The sequence below is a fragment of the Lissotriton vulgaris genome, chromosome 3_1, assembly GCF_964263255.1.
Source record: "Lissotriton vulgaris chromosome 3_1, aLisVul1.2, whole genome shotgun sequence".
Taxonomy (NCBI): Eukaryota; Metazoa; Chordata; class Amphibia; order Caudata; family Salamandridae; genus Lissotriton; species Lissotriton vulgaris.
The window spans coordinates 698,155,715-698,177,522 of NC_141689.1; the positions used below are offsets into that span (position 1 = coordinate 698,155,715).

At 47.6% G+C, this 21,808-nt stretch overlaps 1 protein-coding gene across 1 annotated transcript in view; it reads left to right on the forward strand.

Moving 5' to 3' along the window:
* Nucleotides 1-21,808, forward strand: part of FER (FER tyrosine kinase) — a 1,097,899-nt gene that overhangs the window by 643,955 nt on the left and 432,136 nt on the right. The gene's annotated exons all lie outside the window — the stretch shown is intronic.

Here is a 21,808-nt window from a genome sequence, read left to right on the forward strand (position 1 = left end):
CAGTCAACTGGTGTGTAGCCCCTATTCTTGTTCACTGAAGGTAAATGTAGCTCCTAGGTGTTTGCTAGGCACGTGAATGGATGAGTAATCCCAATCAGGTAAGTGGTGATCACATAAATAGGGAGTGAGTGGACCTTTGATGCCAAGAGCAGGTAATACACAATAATCTGGAACCACATTCAAAGTTATTATTGTAGTTTCATCCCGAGTAGACAGCTGAGATAATATCCCAATATATGTATATATATATGTATAGGTGTTCATAGGAATGTGGTCGTCGTTGATATGCGGCGTTAATGAGAGCACTGGGGGGTCGAACCAGTGTGGATACCCACAGGATTGTGGCTTGAGTAAATGAGAGCACTAGGTGGTTGAACTAGTGTGTAAGTTTCGCAGGATCGCGAACAGTTTGGAAAAGGGAGCATTGGGTTCTGCAGGCCCGTGTGTAGACGCACCAGATTGTGTGTCAGATCTGCCCTAGGGTAGAACGGTCTGGGTCAGGGTGGCCGCGAGACCAACTGATGTAAATAAGTGTGGTGTAGGGTATGGATATCCCTAGTAATCAGTGAGTATTCTTAGTATCCCTATAGATTTAGTGGTGTTTTTGATAATATGAGCTTGTATATTGCGAGTTCCCCATCTTCAGGTAGGTACCAGGTGCCTGGATAGGTGGTCCTGAGGAGGGAAGGTGATTACGTTCTGGCTGGGTTGGAGGGGCCCCTGGGGGCTGATCCCACCTACTCAGAAAATCCAGCCATTACACCACCCCACCGGATTAATGCATCCTGTTGTATCTCGTCCTGCACCCCGCACTTTTCTTGCACAGGCAGCGACATGAAATGCAATAGGTCTCTCATTTGCGAGAGATTAAGCTAATGGCAATGTAATTGATAATGCCATTTATTTATCTGTTTTCAAAACCAACACATAAATACAAATGTTGTCATTTACAATGCCAATAGCTCAAACTTTTCCAAAGGCGAAACCATTGCATTGTAAATGCTTGTTTGTATCCTGTATTAAGGATAATACATTGATACTAGATCCAAGTAAATGGAAGTAGTCATTTTGATAACTATTACTCAAGTCATGATTTGCAATTATACACTTAAACATCAAAAGGTATAGGTTATCCTTTGCTGTAAGGCTATATCATCTGTATTCCTGCCCCGGGTTTTCATTTCTTCTGAGCGGGTTGACACCGCTTACAAAATTGTCCATCTGGCTTTAGTTATTTTTTGTTGCTGTTAATTTAGCATCTGCAGAAGTTCCGGGCAAACCTATCTATAACCTTATGCGGGAGCTGCTCGATGGCAGCTGGTTCCCTGAAGGGAAGACAATGCCAACCACCACTTGGTACTTGGTACTTCACGCCTGCAAGAGACTGAGAAGAAAGATTATTGTAACCACTCTCCCTTTTATTATTATTCTTTTCATTTCTTTTCAGATGTTTCACTTGCACTTTCGTGAGCCTGCGCTCGCAAAATTGGATCATTGTTCCTTTGCGTGTGTGTTTTTTAAAGCATGAAGTTTGTTTTTGGGGCACTTAAAAATTATTGAGTAAATAACTTCATATTTTCAAACCGCATTCGAACTACTACTGTTCCAGTCAAAAAAAGCGGTGGCAGTCAAATACCAACAAACATTCTCTGCATACGGATAAGAATGTTTGTTCCTGTGTTAGTCCTAATGGATTTTAATTTTCCAAATGTTTGCTTTTGGATAACTGATTCACACATCTTATCGTAAGATTAAAAAAAATCTTTTAGCAAAAATGTTGCTTTCTGCTTTCAATCGAATTTTTATGTGCAACTGAAGAGAACTAAGCTGTTCTTATAATGCCCCACATTGCTACGTGCATGAAGCCAGTTTTTAAAGACAGTAAATCAATTCTTATTGCGAGAAAATGCAAATAAATCATGCCAGCTACTTTTCATAAAATCATAATTTAATTCAAGCGAACGAACGCGTGGATTATCTGGCATTAATTTATAGTCCATTTAAACTGGTGTTCAATTACCGAAAGCTTGTAAATCGGGTTTCTATAAGCCTACCCAATTTGCATACACTTGTCAACAAGGATTTTTAAAATTAAAGAAGCAACCACAACAACCGAAGTGACAGCAGGCCTCTTTTTTAAATAACCCCATGGATCTGGTGGAGGGCAGAGTGAAGGGGCGGGGAGAGATGTTCTAGCTATTGCAAACCGGGTTGACAGAAAATTACAGATAGCAGAAACATTAATAGCTCTGCCGCCTGCAGCGTATCAGTTGATTGGGTTTTATAGAGCCATCTTGGCTAATTATTCCTTAGGAGGATTATAGACCAAATTAGTGCTTCATAAAGAAACTGCTCAATTGTTGAACTGTCATTTTTTCCAGGAAATCTGTCATCAGTAACACAATATGTTGTGGAACATGTTGAACAATAAATGGCTTTTACTGTAGAGGCACTCAGTCGTTTCTAACACTGCAACAAGCTCATGTAGAGATAAAATGATTATAGAGCAACCACGAACATTTCTTATTTGATGTTAACCTTCCCTGCCATACATGGTAGTATAAATACGAAAACCATGGTGACCTATTCTGGCATTTCAATATATGACTTTCTTTGTCACGAGGCGTCGTGGTGGTACCCTTTTTCTAAGCTGTAGTGCTGGCTGAAGTTGTAGGCTCTAGGCCCACATACTTAGTAAATGATGGACACAGACAGAGTGGGTATAGTTACTGAACTCGCCACGAGCATGTGCACTCAGGCTCTTTTATTGGCAGGTCACCTGACCGGTGACACCTGTGTTGGATGGGTGTGGGGTGGATGTAAAGGCCAGCCCTCAAGGCGTGGAACACTAGAACGTATCCAGAGGGGCACTACATTCCTCCCAAACTTTATGAAAACCAGTCCAACCTGTGGGAACAAACTAAAACACACTAGATACCACTTAGTCCCTCCACCTCGAGAGGCAGTCTGCCGGACAGCAGTGGAGATGTGTAGCTGGGAGCATCCCTACATCTCTACACGCGTCCATGATTTAACCAGCTACCACTGGGCATGAACACTGCGTACTGCGAGTCCGGATTCTTTGGCCGAATGTCAGTTGGGTCAGTGTCCACTAACGCACTGTTGGTTGGTCATGCTTGCTTTCACTGTGATGTGGTTGGAGTGCAAACGGTTCAAACTTGGTGCATCAGGAGCTTCGGTGGAGTCCGCTGCAGAGCTTACCGGTAGATGCGTCTTGACTCTGTGAAGGCAAGGCTGGTCCGGACTGGGATGGCGTCAACGATGCTTAGGAAGTCTTCCTCTGATGCCCGGTGCCTCCCGGTATGTTGTCGGTGGAGCAGCTTCCTGATCTTCTCTTGTGTGGGGAATCCCTTGAGGACCATTCCAATGGGTTGCCACTTGACCACGCGGACTGTGCAGGGCTGCTGGTGGCCAACTGGGGGCTGCTAAAGGATCACCGACAGAAACCATGGCTAAGTCATTTGTGCAATCGCAAGGGTGGAATACTCATGGTCGGTGTGCTTACCACCAGGACCCTTGGTCTGTCACGTCAGGTGCGCCTCATTGATGTTTGTGGGCAATTGACCACCCTGCCGATGACATGCTCCTTCGTTGGATTGCTTGATGCACATGGCAATGATGTTGTTTTTGCCATTAGACAACTTGGACTACAGGTGACGACTTGCATGGAGTAAGGGTGACTGGAGGGACTTCACAGCCACGTAGCTCGGTGTATTTGCTGTTGCTTTTCTTTTAACTTGGCATGTACGATTGCAAGCAGGGATGCCATCTGTCTCAAGCAGCTGACACTTGGGAACTGACAGTTGCACTGGGAAGCGTGGGGTACAGACTTATTTCACATTTGCTGGCGGCTTACATTTGGTTCTGCATCTGAGCAGTCACTAGACACATCACTTCACCTCGTTGGTTGCTTCAGTGGTGAAACTTAGGCCACCGCGGCGCAGGTGGGGGGACCCCAGGCTACAGGGGCCCCCTTAGCACAGTATCCTGACTTGTGAGTTCCTGATTAAGTCCGGAAGGGGCCCTCCTTGTACTGTGCAATCAATCAATCAATCTGAGGAAATGTAAATTTTATGGTCAAGTTGTGTTCCCTAGCGCGTACCCCACCGTCTCCATGTACGAGTTAAAGTGCATGTAACTTCCCTCCTGTACCAGCTATGAAGACGCAAATACATTTGCGTCCAACGTCAACATGTCCTCTTTCAGACCCACCCTGAATGGGTTGGATAGCCCGTTCCTAAGTATGCTATGCCAACGTCTCTTTGTAGTGTACTTCTACGTTTTTCAGCTCTAGCTGAGTAGGCCCTGAATTTCTGCCACCGAGCCTCTTTTCTGGCTTCTGACTCCAAGGGCCTCTGCCCAGGCTGCCTCTGTACCCGTGAACTCTGACTTACTTTCAGCGCGGCCCCTCGCGCTCAGCTCAGCCTGCTGCCTGCCAAGATTGACTATAACCTTCGAGTTATCTGTTCCGCTCCCCGAAAATACATTCCTGCCTGCTAGCTTCAGTAAACATTCCCCTCAGCTGCAGAGCCAAAGGGCCGACCTGTCTCTATGCAACTAATTCAAGTAATTCATAGCCTCTGTTGCCATGCTCCCATGGAAGGCCCATGCCCCCACGTTTCTCATACAGACACTCAGGCGCTTATGCACGCACTCACAGTCAGTATAGAATAGCTTCTGCCCTAGAGACCTTTCCGCCCAGATAGCTTAGTCCCTAAACACCAGATATCAGATATGATAGAAGCACAAGTTGATCTGACATGCCAGACTTCTGTCTCTTTCCGTCGGTGCAAATGTCAAGCCCCTGCACCCTCCAGCTTCACGTCAATCACACGTCATGCAGCTGCGCGCGCATCCAAGCTTCCGATTTCTGCTGACATTGCAACATTTCTGTTAGTGCCACCCCTTTGTGACACCTACCTGTGACGTTTCTAGCACACACCTCTAGTTCACGCCTTCTGATTACGTACTTGTAACACGTGTATACTGTTATCTTGTCTTCTCTCAGCTGTTACGCCTACTATAACTGTTTCTTATGACATGAATTAAGTATATAAGCTATGTAATGTAATAAAAGAGCGCTCTATCCCTTCTGACACCCCTGTGGTGGTCAGAACATGATATCCTGGTCTAGACCATTCCTTTTTGAGGAATAAAACCCCTAAGAACTCTAACACCACGGACTCTGTTTTCTTTCTTTCCGATTGAGTTATTATTGATTAAGTACTTACCTGCATAGAAATTAAGAGAGTAAATTAATTATTTACGTCATTTTGGCGCCCGAATAGGGACCCCTCCCCCACCTCACGCGCCGGTTGGTGCATTTGCAAGCTATGTCCCCTGCCATCAGTTAGATGGAAACTACGCGTACCGGCAGGATTTCCTGCATCTCCCTCTGACCCACGGAGGTGACGAAGACTGCGATCAGTACCCAGACGAGGCGGTGAGGAGTGCGGAGGATCCCGACCAGAGCCTAGCCGAAAGAAGCAAGGTCCGAGGTGTCAAGAGGCCCACCAGGTTTCCGAAGTTTTCCGAAGTTTTCCGAAGTTTGCCGAAGTTTCCCGAAGTTTTTCCGAAGTGTCGAATCGAGTCCAGTCGAGTTTTCCGAGGCCTTCTGTTTCCGTGCTTCCCGGTGAGTACCATTGCTGGGACGTATCTAGACGGGTTTGGGTACACAAGTCCGGTCTGCACTGTTTTTAGGCAGTGTATCTGTACTGTTTAGCAGTATATCTAGTATTCTGAATTTCTGCACTGTTACACCAGTGTATCTGTACTGTTTAGCAGTACATCCAGTATAGGGGGTAGTCTTCTATGTCTCAAATGTCTTTTCATGTGATTAATGTCGTGGTATGAATGTGAATGTGACCGTTTTTAATGTGAATTATTGTGTTTCTTGTACAATTAGCTGCACCCAGTATTAAGTAAACTAAGGATTGAGCATTCAGTACTAAGTAAGCAAAATGCCGTTTTTCAACAAGTTAAAGCAGATAGGAACTAGGAAAGGGATACTAGAGGAAGAAATTCCTATCCCCCCTAGGGACACTCCAGGTAACTTTATGTACCATAAGCATGGCATAGATGCCATATTGTATCTAGACTTATGGACTGACTATACTAAACACCTAGACGAAAGACACAGATGGCCCGTTAACGGAACATGGGATGCCGAGTGCATCATGAAGGTAGAGGAAGCACTATGGAAAAAGAAAGCCAGACAATCTCAGAAAGACGCCATAGAATTTTGGCGTAAGGAATCACATAAACGTGCTGAAAGAGCACTCCGTAGAGAAGACAGACTTAAAGAATCAGAGAAAGCCCAAGAAAACGAACTAGTTACCGAGGGGATCCGAGTAAAAACTGAACAGATAGACCGCGCACGACATAATCTTGTAAACGGTATGTATCTTGCGGCCGAGGGTACACCTGAGGCCCTATCAGAAATACCGAAAAACTTACCATCACCATTGATCCCAACTAAAGTAATGCATAAGACTACTAAAGATATATTCCTAAATTCTTATCTAGAGGATGTAGCACCGGCTTACACCAATCTGCCTGTTCGCACCTTGCCTACTGACGGGGACGGGGGCACCCCGCCCCCAGATCATGTTCCGCCAGTACCGCGACAGACCTCCCCCGTTCCGCCCGCCCCGCCACTTCCCGCACCCAAAATAGACCTACCGAAACCACGTTTACCTGATCTAACTAAACGACAAATTCAAGTTCAGATACCGACTCCACAGGGAGATACTGCACAAGCCTCCGCTTCAGGAGGTGCGACCGCGGGTCCTCGGACCCCGCCATTGACACACAGATTAAATCACAGGGATATGCAGAGTCCTCTCACGTTCAGGTCACCCCGCCTTGACGCATTTAAAGAAAACATTTCAGTTTGCAGATACGATCCAGTACCCGGAAAAGACGATCTAATGATACTGGCATCACTACGGTTAAGATCTGCTACTGATATCTTGCTATGTTATGTAGGAATGAAGGATCGTCTGGATAGAATATATGAGTTTGTTCAGACAGGGAAAGACCCTGACAGTATTAAGGAGGCCATGGAGAAACAGAAAGTTGACATTCAAGCACAGATACTACGATTTTTCATAAACTGTCTAATAAGAGAACGAGATAGGCCTGGAACAGATCAGAGTGAATTAGATGCATTGAACAAGTGGGGTCAAAATATAGCTGAAGGAAAACATGATAAGGGGACTTGCATAGCCACTATGTACAGGAAAATTAGGAAAGCAGTGCTAGCAGTACACCAAAAAGAGAAAGAAAAAGCTTCCTCCGAGGAGGAAGAAGAACTTGAAGAACCAGAAAGAGCTGCAGATACTATAGCATATGTAGGTAAGGGAAAGTACCTTAGGAAAGGCATCCGTCCAGAAAGCAAGAGAGTTTTTTTTCTCTGCCTTGACAAACCCGAATTCTGCTGAGCATCAGTTCCAGGAAACTGATAAAAGGCTTCGAGATCGAGTAGGGTACCATGTACTCAATTCTATGGATGAACAAGAACTAGCCCGATCAGCCGTATCATGGGCCGAAAATACAGGCATATATAATGATGACACAGTAGCGCAGACATTTCTGAACCTCTCCCCAGACGAGCAGAAATTAGCAGGTGTATACATGATTCAGCACCTTCTCATCAAATACAGAAACCATCATTCTGATACAGGTCCCTTACACGAAACACTAGAAGCACTACTCATGGATAGATGGAGAGGCTTAAGTACCAAATTAATTCAAATAATTCTAGAACAACGCCGTAGATATGACACTTTCATAAGCTCCGAATATGTTCCAGCCCCGCCTCCAGAAAGAAAGATGTATCACATGCAATGCGGGGGTGGCATTGAAAGTCAGAACCCCTTACGAGAAGTACACCCTGTTATGGGTACGGATCACCTTTTGAAACGTGTATATGTACACACGCCTCTGACCAAGTTAGAACTTTTAGAAATGAAGAAACTAGTACCGTGTCATGATAAAGATCCCGCAGGTTTTCACAGAGAGCTTAAAGACATGTTACTGATGGGGGATTACACATATGATGATATCATGAAAATGTTAAAAGTACTGTTGCCCACGGGCATCTACGAGAAACTAAAGGAAAAGGAATGGGAGGTGGGAGACACAAAGATTGCCTGGGCAGAAATAGAAGACGAAGAAAGCAAACGTATCCCAGGGGTAGGCCTTGGGGATAAGACTAAAGCATTACCCGGTTTGATAGTACAGGTCCTGCCAAGATTATTGACAACTAGAAAGGAAGATTGGGACGCCATCTCGTCCTGTAAACAGAAACATGATGAAGATACTAGTGACTTCTATTCAAGATTCGAGAAATGTTTCATTATTAATAGTGGCCTCAAACCAAGTAGCGAGTCATATCCGCATCTTTTTGTATCAAAACTAGTCGAGAACTCCCTACCATTAGTTAAAAACAGAGTGTACAAAGTTGAAAGTACTTGGCAGGCAAATACGCCATCCCAGATGTTACAGATGCTCCAATATCATCAGAACAGAATTAGGGAAGAACAAGATCAGGAACAAAAATGCATGAAAGACACGAAGATGAAAATGTTAGTAGCTCAGACGGTCCCAGCCGACGGTCAGAGAAAGGGTGGGACCCAGACAAGTCACACTACAGCTCCCGTTAAAGGGACATGCAATTACTGTAAGCAGCCAGGTCATTACGTACATGAATGCCCAGTTCTGAAACATAATATAGCAACAGGTAAAACTAAAGAAAGACCGCATCCGCCTAGACAAGACCATAACCAGCATCAGTCCTCACAGAATACACAGAATACACAGCCTATGCATGCTTCTTCACCTCCAGCACAGACAGTAGCGGTACCACAGCCACAGCCCATTGCCGCGTCACAGCAAGTTTCACAGCAGATGTACCAGTATGCTCAGTCCGCATATCCAGATTATCCCCGATATACATGAAACAGCCTAGAGAGGGAAGGTGGCTTGCCTCTTATTGAAATTCCTGTAGATCAAGAAGGTCCTTATGTACACAGTCACGTATTGGGAAAAGACAGAAAGTTTTTAATTGACACAGGGGCAAGTCGCACTACGATCAGCCATGATGAAGTCCCAGGGGCACCCCTCTCAGGCTCACAGAATGTTTCCCTTGGTTTTTCAGGACAGCCCATTGTAAATGAGGTATCAGAACCAGTCCCTCTGGCTGTGGGTCCATTATCACGCGTTACAGACTTGTTACTTACAAAATCATGTCCGGAAAATCTGTTAGGAATTAAAACATTGAAGGCTCTAGGAGCTATAATATGCTGTTCCCCGGAGGGAGTTAGACTCTTTCTACGGGATTTCAAGGGTCATTATGTTTTGCGAGAATTCGATGTCAGATTGAAAAATGTGCCAGATTACTTGTGGGCAAAAGGCCCAACTGATGTAGGTTGCATGCATATCACCCCATACCGCGTTACACTCAAGGCAGGTGTTGTTTTACCGAGAATCAGACAATACAAGTTACCACCCGATGCTGTAGTGGCTTTACTGAAAATCATTGAAGAGCTCATTGCCCAAGGAGTGGTCGTAGAGACCGACTCCAATGTCTGTAATTCACCGATCATTCCGATTCTTAAACGTACCGATCCCAATGCACCGCCAGTATATCGGCTGGTGATTGATCTTCGAGAACTGAATAAATGCATTATACCACAGTACCCTGTGGTTCCCGACATCTCATCCCTATTGACTGCTATTGATTCAGAAGCGACGTTCTTTACTGTAATTGACCTCAAGAACGCCTTCTTCAGCTTGCCTATTGATCCAGAGAGCCAATATCTCTTCGGATTCAGTTTAAATGGACGCAGCTTCAAATTTTCACGCGCACCTCAAGGATTCACAGAAAGCCCCAGCATCTACAGTCAAGCACTGAAAAGACAACTAGATTGTATTCAAATGCCAGTTAACACCGCTTTACTGCAATACGTCGATGATCTACTGATCACCGCACGAAGTGAGCCCGAATGTGAACAAGCATCACTGACAGTTTTACATTTTCTGGCCGACAAGGGACACAAGGTGTCTCCTTCGAAGCTACAATTCTGTGTTCAGCAAGTTGTGTACTTGGGTCACTTGCTGTCCAAAGTGGGGGGACAGCTCACTCCTGATCGCATTCAGTTAATTGTAAATATGCCACAACCCCAGACACAAAAGGAAGTGCGGGCCTTCATAGGCCTCACCTCATACTGCAGACAATGGATTCCTCAATATGCATTTCTAGCTAAACCACTCATCCAGTTAACGACACAGGAGGCAGCGACTTCGACTGTCCTCCCTTGGACTCAGGAACACACACAAGCTTTTGAAGAATTAAAGAAAGCCTTATGCCAAGCGCCAGTTTTAGCGACACCATGTTACAGCAAACCGTTTACACTTTTTGTTACAGAACGTGATGGTACAGCATTGTCTGTCCTCACTCAAGATCAAGCAGGTTCACATAAGCCATGCGCTTATTTCTCAAGTACATTGGATTCAGTAGCCCAGGCACTCCCTGCGTGCTTGAAGTCAGTAGCAGCAACAGCGTTAGCCATCAGACAGAGCGATTCAATTGTGTTAGGCCATCAATTAACAGTACAAGTTCCACACTCTGTAGAGGTTCTGTTAAACAGAACCCAGACTCAGCACTTGACTATAGCACGACTGACAGGTTATGAATTAACGTTATTCCAGCCACACATAGAAATCAGGCGCTGCAGTATTCTGAACCCCGCAACACTGTTACCTACAATTATGACAGATCCAGCCCCGCATGATTGTATAGAAATCATTAATGCAGTAACAAAGCCTAGACGAGATTTAACAGATGTTCCACTGACAAACCCAGACCTGACACTTTATGTGGACGGTTCATGCCTGAGAACAAATACAGGAGAATTAGTGGCCGCATATGCAGTGACCACTGAAACTGAAGTTAAAGAAACACATCGTATTGACACACTGTCCGCTCAAGCAGCAGAGCTCATCGCTCTGACTCGAGCCTGTATACTAGCCAAGAACAGAAATGTTAACATATATACTGATTCCCGTTATGCGTTCGGAGTCGTACACGACTTCGGCATCTTATGGCAAGAACGAGGTTTCCTGACCTCTCATTGTGCCAAGATACAACACGGTCCCCTCATTCAAGCACTGTTAGAAGCAATACATTTGCCCTCGGGCATATCAGTCATGAAGTGTAAAGCACATACTAAGGTCACAGATTCTGTTTCCCAGGGTAACGACCTGGCAGACCAGACAGCAAAACATACAGCATTGACTCACACCCAGACAACTGATGTGACAAAGACAATAGTACCGACAAAGTGTATGGCAGTCAAGGATCCCGCTCTAGATGTAATTGATATTCAGGCACATGCTACCCCAGAAGAAATAAAGAGATGGATTGAACTAGGAGGGATCCAGACAGATCAAGGTTGGATGACGAAGGGAAAATCTACATGGTTTCTCCCTGACTCTATGGTTCAAGTCATGATTAATACAGCGCATAGCCCAGCACATCTAGGAGAGAAAGCGATGTTAGACAGTTTACAAAATCTCTGGAGCAATAAACACTTACGAGCAGCCGCAAAACAAAAAGTGCGTACTTGCATGATCTGTTGTCAGTTCAATCCAGGTAAAAGCGTCCCTGTAGAGCAAGGTGGATTTCATCCTCCCGATCACCCTTTTGAAGTCCTCCAAATGGATTATATCCAGATGAACCGTTGTCGAGGATTCAAGTATGTCCTTGTAGTTGTTTGTGCTCTGTCCCGCTGGACCGAAGCATACCCAGTCTCAGACTATACTGCTCCGACCACTGCCAAACAGTTGGTTCGTGAATTCTTCCCACGATACGGTTTGCCTCGTGTCGTGTACTCAGATAACGGACAACCCTTCTCGTCCGAGCTAATGAAACAAGTTTCTTTACTGTTAGGATATCAGTGGAAGTTTCATTGTGTCCGACATCCTGAAGCCGCAGGCCTTGTAGAGAGGCATAACCAGACACTAAAGATACGCCTTGCAAAAATATGTCAGGAGAAAGGGGTCGACTGGATAGTCGCCCTGCCAGTGGCACTATTCTACATGAGGATGGTCGCCCACTCGAGATCAGGGCTATCCCCGTACGAAGTGGTTTTTGGCAGACCACCGAATATGTGGGGGACGCCCATTCCGAAAAAGATCACTGATGTTGATTGTAACATGTTGACAGATTACCTTGCCTCCTTGATGTCTGCACTCCAATCATGTCGTTCACAGGTTGCCGCAGCCTTCCCTGACAACACTGATGTAAAGCCGCACGAGGTCCGTCCTGGGGACCTAGTATTGGTGCGAAATTTCGATAGGAAGAGTCCGCTGGAGCCCCGCTGGAAATCCCCGAAGACCGTCCTTCTCACCACGAGGACCGCCGTGAAGATCGAAGGGAGAAAGGGGTGGGTCCATACGAGTCATGTGAAAAAATTCCATGAACTGAAACCAGACCGAGACTCGTCCACCCCCACCAAAGACTGTGTTGAGCCAAAAGACTTTACAGTTACCGAACGAGAAAAAACTCCCCAAGAGGAGTACAGGTCGAAACTCCGATCTAGCAAGTCAGACAGTTTAATTGTTTAAGTCCTCCCCTAGGTGAATCGGTTAAATAGTTTCTGACATGTATCCCCTAGATCGAGATAGAGAGAGAGAGAGACAAGTTAAGAAAAATGCATATTGTAAATCACTTCGTAGTCACTGTATAGTGACACTATTAATAATGTTTATTCTGAGTATCTTAGTTATTGTTGCTAGCATTCTGCTACCTATCTACTGGCCTATTTTCAGGCGTGAACAATCTGTTTACAATGTTTCTGCTGAACATTCTTTTAGTGAGTTACCGCCACACGAACTCTCTTACAGACTTGCGCTGCGCAACAATACATTCATTAGTATGTTACACCATTCCCATCAGACTAACAATGCTACAGACTGCTGGATATGTGGCCGACTCCCTCCCTACCAGAATTACAAGGGAGCTCTGCCCCTCTTCCCGTACCCGTTCACTCACAATGGCTCCTGTGGTGCATGGTTTAAAATAATTAATTCCTTAGATCCTGATATTGCTGTTTTCGATGGGGGCTGGGTTTGGGGAAACTTGAACTTAGTCCTGCTCGACGTCTGTTACCCTGATAAGGAGGGACTCCCCACTCGAATAGGAACTGATCTAGAAAATGAAGTATATGGATTGGGTAACTACACAATTAGCCTTATGATCCTTACTGTCGAATCCGAGGCTGCACCAGTCCTGCCCCATATGCTAGTATTACCAGTCACTGGTGAATTATGTGTCCGAAAGAAAGGTTCAGTACACTTAGGTCATAGTGAATGCACTACTGTGGTCGAATTCAGTGATCATGGTAAATCGTCCTTCAAAGCTATCAGTCACTCCTATTTTGTCTGTGGTCATACCACATACATACGCTTGCCTCCAGATTGGGATGGTACCTGTTATATTGCATTCCTTCTGCCACCTGTTTTTCTAGCTCCCCCTGATTACCATAGAAATACAAATCTAGTAAAGAATAGACCCAGAAGAGATATCCCACTTGTCGACTACACAGAAACGGCATGGGAACAGTACACTGATTTTAATAAAGGATTCTTTTTCTTTTTAGGCCCCGTCCAAAACAGTAAATTAATACGTAGATTAACCAGAACACTTGAAGTTGTAGTACATGAAACTGCCTCCGCCTTAGGTAACTTAACAGAGGAGCAATCTGCCATGCGGGTTGTTGTCCTTCAAAATCGTCTTGTTATTGACGTCATCTTGGCAGATAGAGGTGGAGCCTGTAAGGTCATCGGGTCAAGTTGCTGCGTTTTCATCCCACAAAACGCGCCATCTGTCTATCAAGCTATTACCCGTCTACATAAAATTGCAAATCAGATACATCAGAATCCAGGCACCTGGACTTGGTCCGGTTGGTTCTGGACAACGTTAACTGCTTGGGGATGGAAGATCCTATCCTTCCTAGGTTTTGGCCTTGTCATAGTATTCAGCTGCTGCCTTTGCCTACAGTGTGGGCCGGCGATATGTGGACTGTGTGCCACATCGTGCATTGAGCATTCCAGTTTTCTCTCAAATAGACAACGGAAGAGAGATGAACAAATGATGCTGCAAGAACAAACTGATCAATTTATGATGATTAATATATCATGAAGGGTCCGTAGGGAACAAGGAGGGAATGAGGAAATGTAAATTTTATGGTCAAGTTGTGTTCCCTAGCGCGTACCCCACCGTCTCCATGTACGAGTTAAAGTGCATGTAACTTCCCTCCTGTACCAGCTATGAAGACGCAAATACATTTGCGTCCAACGTCAACATGTCCTCTTTCAGACCCACCCTGAATGGGTTGGATAGCCCGTTCCTAAGTATGCTATGCCAACGTCTCTTTGTAGTGTGCTTCTACGTTTTTCAGCTCTAGCTGAGTAGGCCCTGAATTTCTGCCACCGAGCCTCTTTTCTGGCTTCTGACTCCAAGGGCCTCTGCCCAGGCTGCCTCTGTACCCGTGAACTCTGACTTACTTTCAGCGCGGCCCCTCGCGCTCAGCTCAGCCTGCTGCCTGCCAAGATTGACTATAACCTTCGAGTTATCTGTTCCGCTCCCCGAAAATACATTCCTGCCTGCTAGCTTCAGTAAACATTCCCCTCAGCTGCAGAGCCAAAGGGCCGACCTGTCTCTATGCAACTAATTCAAGTAATTCATAGCCTCTGTTGCCATGCTCCCATGGAAGGCCCATGCCCCCACGTTTCTCATACAGACACTCAGGCGCTTATGCACGCACTCACAGTCAGTATAGAATAGCTTCTGCCCTAGAGACCTTTCCGCCCAGATAGCTTAGTCCCTAAACACCAGATATCAGATATGATAGAAGCACAAGTTGATCTGACATGCCAGACTTCTGTCTCTTTCCGTCGGTGCAAATGTCAAGCCCCTGCACCCTCCAGCTTCACGTCAATCACACGTCATGCAGCTGCGCGCGCATCCAAGCTTCCGATTTCTGCTGACATTGCAACATTTCTGTTAGTGCCACCCCTTTGTGACACCTACCTGTGACGTTTCTAGCACACACCTCTAGTTCACGCCTTCTGATTACGTACTTGTAACACGTGTATACTGTTATCTTGTCTTCTCTCAGCTGTTACGCCTACTATAACTGTTTCTTATGACATGAATTAAGTATATAAGCTATGTAATGTAATAAAAGAGCGCTCTATCCCTTCTGACACCCCTGTGGTGGTCAGAACATGATATCCTGGTCTAGACCATTCCTTTTTGAGGAATAAAACCCCTAAGAACTCTAACACCACGGACTCTGTTTTCTTTCTTTCCGATTGAGTTATTATTGATTAAGTACTTACCTGCATAGAAATTAAGAGAGTAAATTAATTATTTACGTCAAATCATATCACTTGTATAGCGCGCTACTCACCCGGAAGGGTCTCAAGGCGCTTGGGGGAAAAGGGCCACTACTGCTCGAACAGCCAGGTCTTGAGTTGTCTCCTGAAGGCGAGGTGGTCCTGGGTCAGCCGAAGGTGGATGGGGAGGGAGTTCCATGTCTTGGCCGCCAGGTAGGAGAAGGATCTGCTTCCGGCGGTGGCTCTTCGGATGCGTGGTACGGCGGCGAGGGCGAGGCTAGTGGATCGTAGCTGGCGGGTGGGCGTGTGGAAGGTCAGGCGGTCGTTGAGGTACTTGGGGCCCAGGTTGTGGAGAGACTTGTGTGCGTGGGTGAGGAGCCTGAACGTGATCCTCTTGTTGACGGGGAGCCAGTGCAGGTTCCTCAGGTGCCGGAGATGTGGCTGCGTCGAGGGATGTCTAGGATGAGTCGGGCGGAGGCGTTCTGGATGCGCTGTAGTCTTTTCTGTAGCTTGGCTGTGGTTCCGGCGTAAAGGGTGTTTCCGTAGTCTAGCCGGCTGGTGACGAGGGCCTGGGTGACCGTCTTCCTGGTTTCGATCGGGATCCATCGGAAGATCTTGCGGAGCATGCGGAGGGTGTGAAAGCATGAGGAGGAGACGGCGTTGACTTTTCTGGTCATGGAGAGGGAGGAGTCCAGGATGAAGCCCAGGTTGCATGCGTGGTCTGTCGGCTTGTGGGGTGGTGCCCAGGGCAGGGGGCCACCAGGAGTCGTCCCAGGTGGAGGAGCACGGGGGGCCACTCAAGTTTTGTTACACCACTGGGTGGCTTGTGCCTGTAGGTGCACTCATGTTCTGGTACGGGTCCTCAGGCTTGTTCCCTTATTCATTTCCCCTGTGCCCCAGTGGTCCTCAGGTTTTTCAATGTGACAAGATTGACACACTCCTTTCTCTCCTCTCCATTTCTTCTTCACGATGTGGCACCATGCCACGCTCTCTTCATCTTGTTTGCTGTGTGTTGTGGAATCTGGCCACATGTCTTCTCTGCACATGCTGCGTGACGTGAGGGCACGTAGCCCCAGTTCCATGTGCATGGACCTCTCTCTGGTCCTGTCCTGTCTGTAGGACTGGGCGTATTCTCCTCTTAAGGTAGAGGTGGTGTCAGCTTGCCACTCGGTTTGTGCAACTCTCCTCTTGCCTGCAATGGGCCTTTGGCGACTCATTCTTAAGGCAGTGTGGGGGAGGACACTCTCCGTAGAGGCTTTGTCCCACTGCGGGCAGTGGTAGTCCAGTTAAGGTGTAATCTCTTTCCTGCATTCGGGCCATTCCAGTCATTTCCTCTTTATTTTTTCTTTGGGGAGCACTGCTGATGTTCGGCATGTGTGTGGGTTAGATGCCAGACAGCTCTTTACTCGTCTTGGTGTGGAGAGCTATGCCAGTTTTCCTCATGGCATAAGTGACAGCGTCTCTTTAACGGTGCCGACTGCTGGCTCCCAGTGTTTATGCTATTCTTTACTTGCAGAGGTGTCAGACAGCCGCTAGGGGGCGTGCATAACACTTACCTTGTCCTTTCTGGACTTTCTTTGTAACTGCTTTTAGCTCTGCAGGTACCTGGGTCTTCCCTGGGGTTTGGTGGGGGAGAGCAGTGTAGCTATCACTGGGCCAGTCTCTCTTTGGCTGTACTTGCTCTTTCCTTAAGCTTGCATCATTTCTTTTGCGGTTGTGGCCTACTGCAAGTAGTGGGTGCGAGGCGCACTCCGCTCCCGTCTTTCCTTGCTGATTCTGACGCTGCTGGCAGTGTGTCACCGCACAATCGGGTCCCACTTACAGTCTCCTTCGCCTAGGTTGAGGTCGCATGGCTCAGTGGGCATTTAGACAAAGGCAGGGTGTACTTTGAAAGGTGGTGTACTGATCTGGCCGCCACATTTTGCAGTCACGGGTGCAGTTCAACAGGCAACCGCTAGGGGCGCTGTAGCCACTTAATGTGGATTCGGCGGTCTTCCTTCATGTTGTGGGACCCACGGGGGCTGGAGATGTAGGTGCGGGGGGCCATGTGAATGCAGGTGCAACTTCAGTCCTGCAATTGACAGCCCGCAGCAGGGTTCCATGGCGAGTTGCCCCCCCCCCCCCACACCTCTTTCACCGATCCGCAGCACTTCTTCTCATGCAACACACGGTGCTCTGCAGGTGGGTGACTGGCGTGGTGCGATGTTTCCCCGCTAGGTGCCGCTGCAGCCACTTCTTACAGGCTGTGGCAGCTTACAAGGCTGCGGCAGCTTTCCTCAAAGTGCAGGCTGTACCGCACCCAACTGCAGGGGAGGTGATTCTTACAGCGGAAGCAGCTATGGGCCGGGTCGTGCTCATCTCATTTGTGGGTGGGTGGGGCTCTCTAAAGTATCACTCCAAAAGAATTGGTATTAAATCCATTTATTGTTGAAATACCACAGCACAGGAAAAGACAACCAGCGTTGATCCTGTTCTTCAGCAGCTGTCCTTTCCGAGCTCTTGCAAAGAATGTGGAACTAACGACGCACGCAAAGCTCGTGAATACTAAAAGAGCAGAATTCTACAAAGGTGGAAGCATGACCGGGCCCCCCTCTGGTAGCCGGTGTGCCTCTCTCCAGGCCACAGCACTGCTCAGTGCTCCGCAGTTAGGTGGCAGCTAGTTATTTGTTCCTGAGGACACTGTAGTGTTGTAGGGTCAGGGCCTAGCTGAACACCAATGACGGCAGACACGTTATTAAAGTAGTAGCCAGATTCCAAAACTGAGTCACTCCCAGGAGGCTGGGCTATTTATTTGCTTCGGGACGTGCTGGCCGAGCGTATGCTGGGCCAGCCTAACTGGGGGACGTTGTGGGCAGCTGCAGGGACCACCCCTCCGCAAACACTGCTCAGTGGGTTGGTCCCTGTGACACAAAATTACATTCCTCCTTTACCTAAGGAGCAAAAACAGAACACAAGGAAAACACTACCCACTTTAAACTGTGGACTATGAGTCTCAGAAAGTAACACATTCAGGAACAGTCTTACTTGGTCAGCCGGGATTACCGTCTCCCCTCTCGTCTCACCAGGGCTGGCAACGGGCTACAAAGTTGTGGTACTTCTGGGACGGCATGGGATGAGGCCGCAACAAGTACCGACCTTGGCTGCCTCGACTCGGAGGGGTCATGACGGTGCCTGGGGTGTTGTCTTCCTGGGACCCCGGCTGGTTGCTTGGGAGTTCTGGGGTAGAAGGTCCTTCAGATGCAGCTGAACCTGGGCTGTCCTCGCGTTGTTCGGCTGGTCTGGTGGATACTGGGTCCCCTTATTAGCCCCTGTACAGTGTACCTTAGGTACCCAGGGTATAGGTGCACCCAGGGCCTCCCAGGGGCTGCAGCATGTATTAGGCCACCCCTGGCTGGCCATCCAAATCTGACACAACTGGCTGATCAATCAGCTGGGGCAAGGTGGTGTAATCACCCTTTGCTTTAGATATAGTATACCTATATCTAAACCTAGAATGGACACATATACTCCTATAAGTTACTCCTATGGCAGGCCTTAACACTCCTGGGGGCAGAGTGCTTGGAATTATGTGAGTTAGTGCTCTGGCATGAGCTGAGCCTGTCTACAGCTTTCGGAACCAAGTCCTTTAGCTGTTTCCATGATAACGCTATTGCTAACTTTGGCATAGCATTATCAAAACATGTCGAGTAAGGTGTCATACGAATTGGAATACTATCCCCTCGCCAATTCTGGCGACGGGGGTAGCATTCCACCCTTTTAGAGGGACACGACATGTACCTAACTGTGAACCCCGGTTAAAGTTAATTCGAGCCTCAGCATCACAAAATGGATGCTGCCACCACAGACACAAGTCTGACCTCCTGCTGCTGGGAGTCCTTCCAGCGAGGGAGGCTTGGACAAAGGGTTTCCTGCCTTGGGAGGTGCTAGCACACCCCAGACAGGATTTTGTGTATTGGGTAGGACAGGGCTGAAAGGAATGAGACATGCTTGGGGCACACAAGGTGTCCCTGTGCATACACCAGTCTAAACCAGTTCCTAGGGCTCTCCAGCCCCAGCTCTGGCGCAAGACCGGACAAAGGATAGGGGGTGTAACCACCCCCCTTCCTGGTCCCACCCATAGGAGGGACCTAGTGATAGTACAGCCCCCTTTAGGAGAATAAAGGTAGGAGCTGGTCCTATTCCAAATTAGATTAATCCTGAACTGAAATTCTGCAAGAAGAAACCCTGGACTTCGACTTTCTACAAAGAAGACTGAAGAAATCTCCCTTGTGGGCAAGGAGTGTCCACCCTGCACAAGCAGGCACCATCAGCGTCCAGCGGATTCACTTTGTCGTCTTCCCTCGAGGATCCAGACTTCAGAGCCCGACGAGACCCGGATTCCCAGACCTCTACCTACATCTGCAACACAGCTGAGATCCGTGGGTGCGACGAGGTATGTGGGACCGGCCATCTTGGAGAAACTGCACTTCGCTTCCAGCACGACTTCTGAGGTATCCTCGACCAAGTGCTTTGGGGACTGAGAAGCCCCAGCCCCGAGCAGCTCCTGCACCGAAGACCAGCCCTCTGGCATCCACAAGATCTGCGTGGGGCCCATCTGCCTGGTTGCTGCTCGACGCTTTGTCTGGTCACTTGCCGGCTGGCTAGTGGCCTCCTAGACTACGATCCACGACATTAACACCGCTGGTCTGGTTGCTCCAGACTGGCCCTTGTTTCCTTATTATTATATTTCTTATATAGCGCCAGAATCGACCCCCAAAGGGGTATCTCCGCGCTTGCCTTGGGAACCCGTCCTGGTTTTTCCCTGTGAAATAGCCCCTACAGGGCATCCCCAAGGTGAAAGCCAGGCATCCCGCCGCAGGGGGCCGTTGTGGAGATTAAGCAAGCTTAATGCCCAGAGTTGCAGAGTGTGAACACATGATTAGGTCAGGCACCGAAGCGAGAATTATCGAGTCCGTGGACATTTGAGCTCAACACCCTGCCGCGTCGGGAATCGAACCCTGGTCCCGGGTCTGACCTCTGCTTCAGGGTCTGCCTGCTCTAACCAGTGAGCCACACCCTCCTGGTCCGCACCAGACGTCTTTTCCACTCACCGCGTGGGTTGCCTTTGCCAAGGCCTGTTGACTCCAAATCCGGATCCAACACCGCCGACAGCGAGAGCCTGCGTGGGACAGCTCGTGCCTCCATCCTGGTCGTCGAAGACACCACCTGGTCCACGTGGCTGCAGAGTCAAGCGTCCACTCTTCACCTGATCGCGACGACAGCCTCTGGTTCCACTCCAGTCACTCGCTAGTGACTTTGAACATTGTCCCCTCTGCTTTCAGGTCTTCAGCATCTCTGATCCACCCTTGGATCACACCTAACATCTTCCTCCTGGTCGCCTGCAGCATCTTTTCTTCCAGCCTCCATAGACTTCAACGCCGGAACGCGACACGACTTCGCACCTATGCACCCGCAGCCTGTGGGTGAGGTAACAAGAGCATTTCGGTGCTCAAGGGTAGATTGACTCTCCTAGTGTCCAGCTCCACAGTCGTTTTAGTCCTAACTAGTCAGGATTGTCCGTACTCACCTTTTTCTTGAACTGTACTGTCCATAGACGTTGTTACGCATCTCGCGTGTGTGTTCACACTCTGCACACGCGTTCCGTGGGCCTCCTATTACTTGCCTAAAGTTAGGGTAGTGTAGTCCCAGTGATCCTACAGCCTCTGGACACTTCATTCCTTTTATCGACTTTCACATTCCACTTACTTAGTATATGGTTTGTTGTGCCCCTAGGGCAACATCGTAATTGTGCAACTTAAACGTATTTTTCTTAAGAGTCTTGTCATGTGCTTAGCCCTCTGATCTCATAAAGATTTCAGAGGTGTTTGTTAGTTAATAAATATCTTGTTTATTTTCATAACTACCTGTGTGGTGTCCTTTCATTTGGTATTCAAGGGGTTATATGTGGTAAAACAGCTGGATTCACATGCCAACAGAGTTTAGCCTAAGACTGCTTTGTCCATGCTACCATTAGGATAGCTGGCCTATAAGGTTGACTTACAACCAATCACCATAAGGGTTGTTTGGACTGATACAAGGTGATCACTAGAACTAGTGAGCATCGTATATCAGGCCAAATTCTCACATGCGTTCCTCCCAGTCGTCGACAAGGATACTCTTGAAGAAGGAAACATTTTGAGTTACTCTTTCTGTTCCTCTCGAGGCCACCATCATAGTGCCTTTGACTTCCGTCACAGTCCATGGTTCAACTTCGAAAGGCATCCTGGACTTGTTTCCTGGGTGGCGGTCACGCACAAGTACTTGGTCCCCTACAGTGATGGGGCTGTCTTCGGCTCGCCTTTGCTTAGACGCTTCCTGATTGGTTTTGGTGCGCCGTGCCATC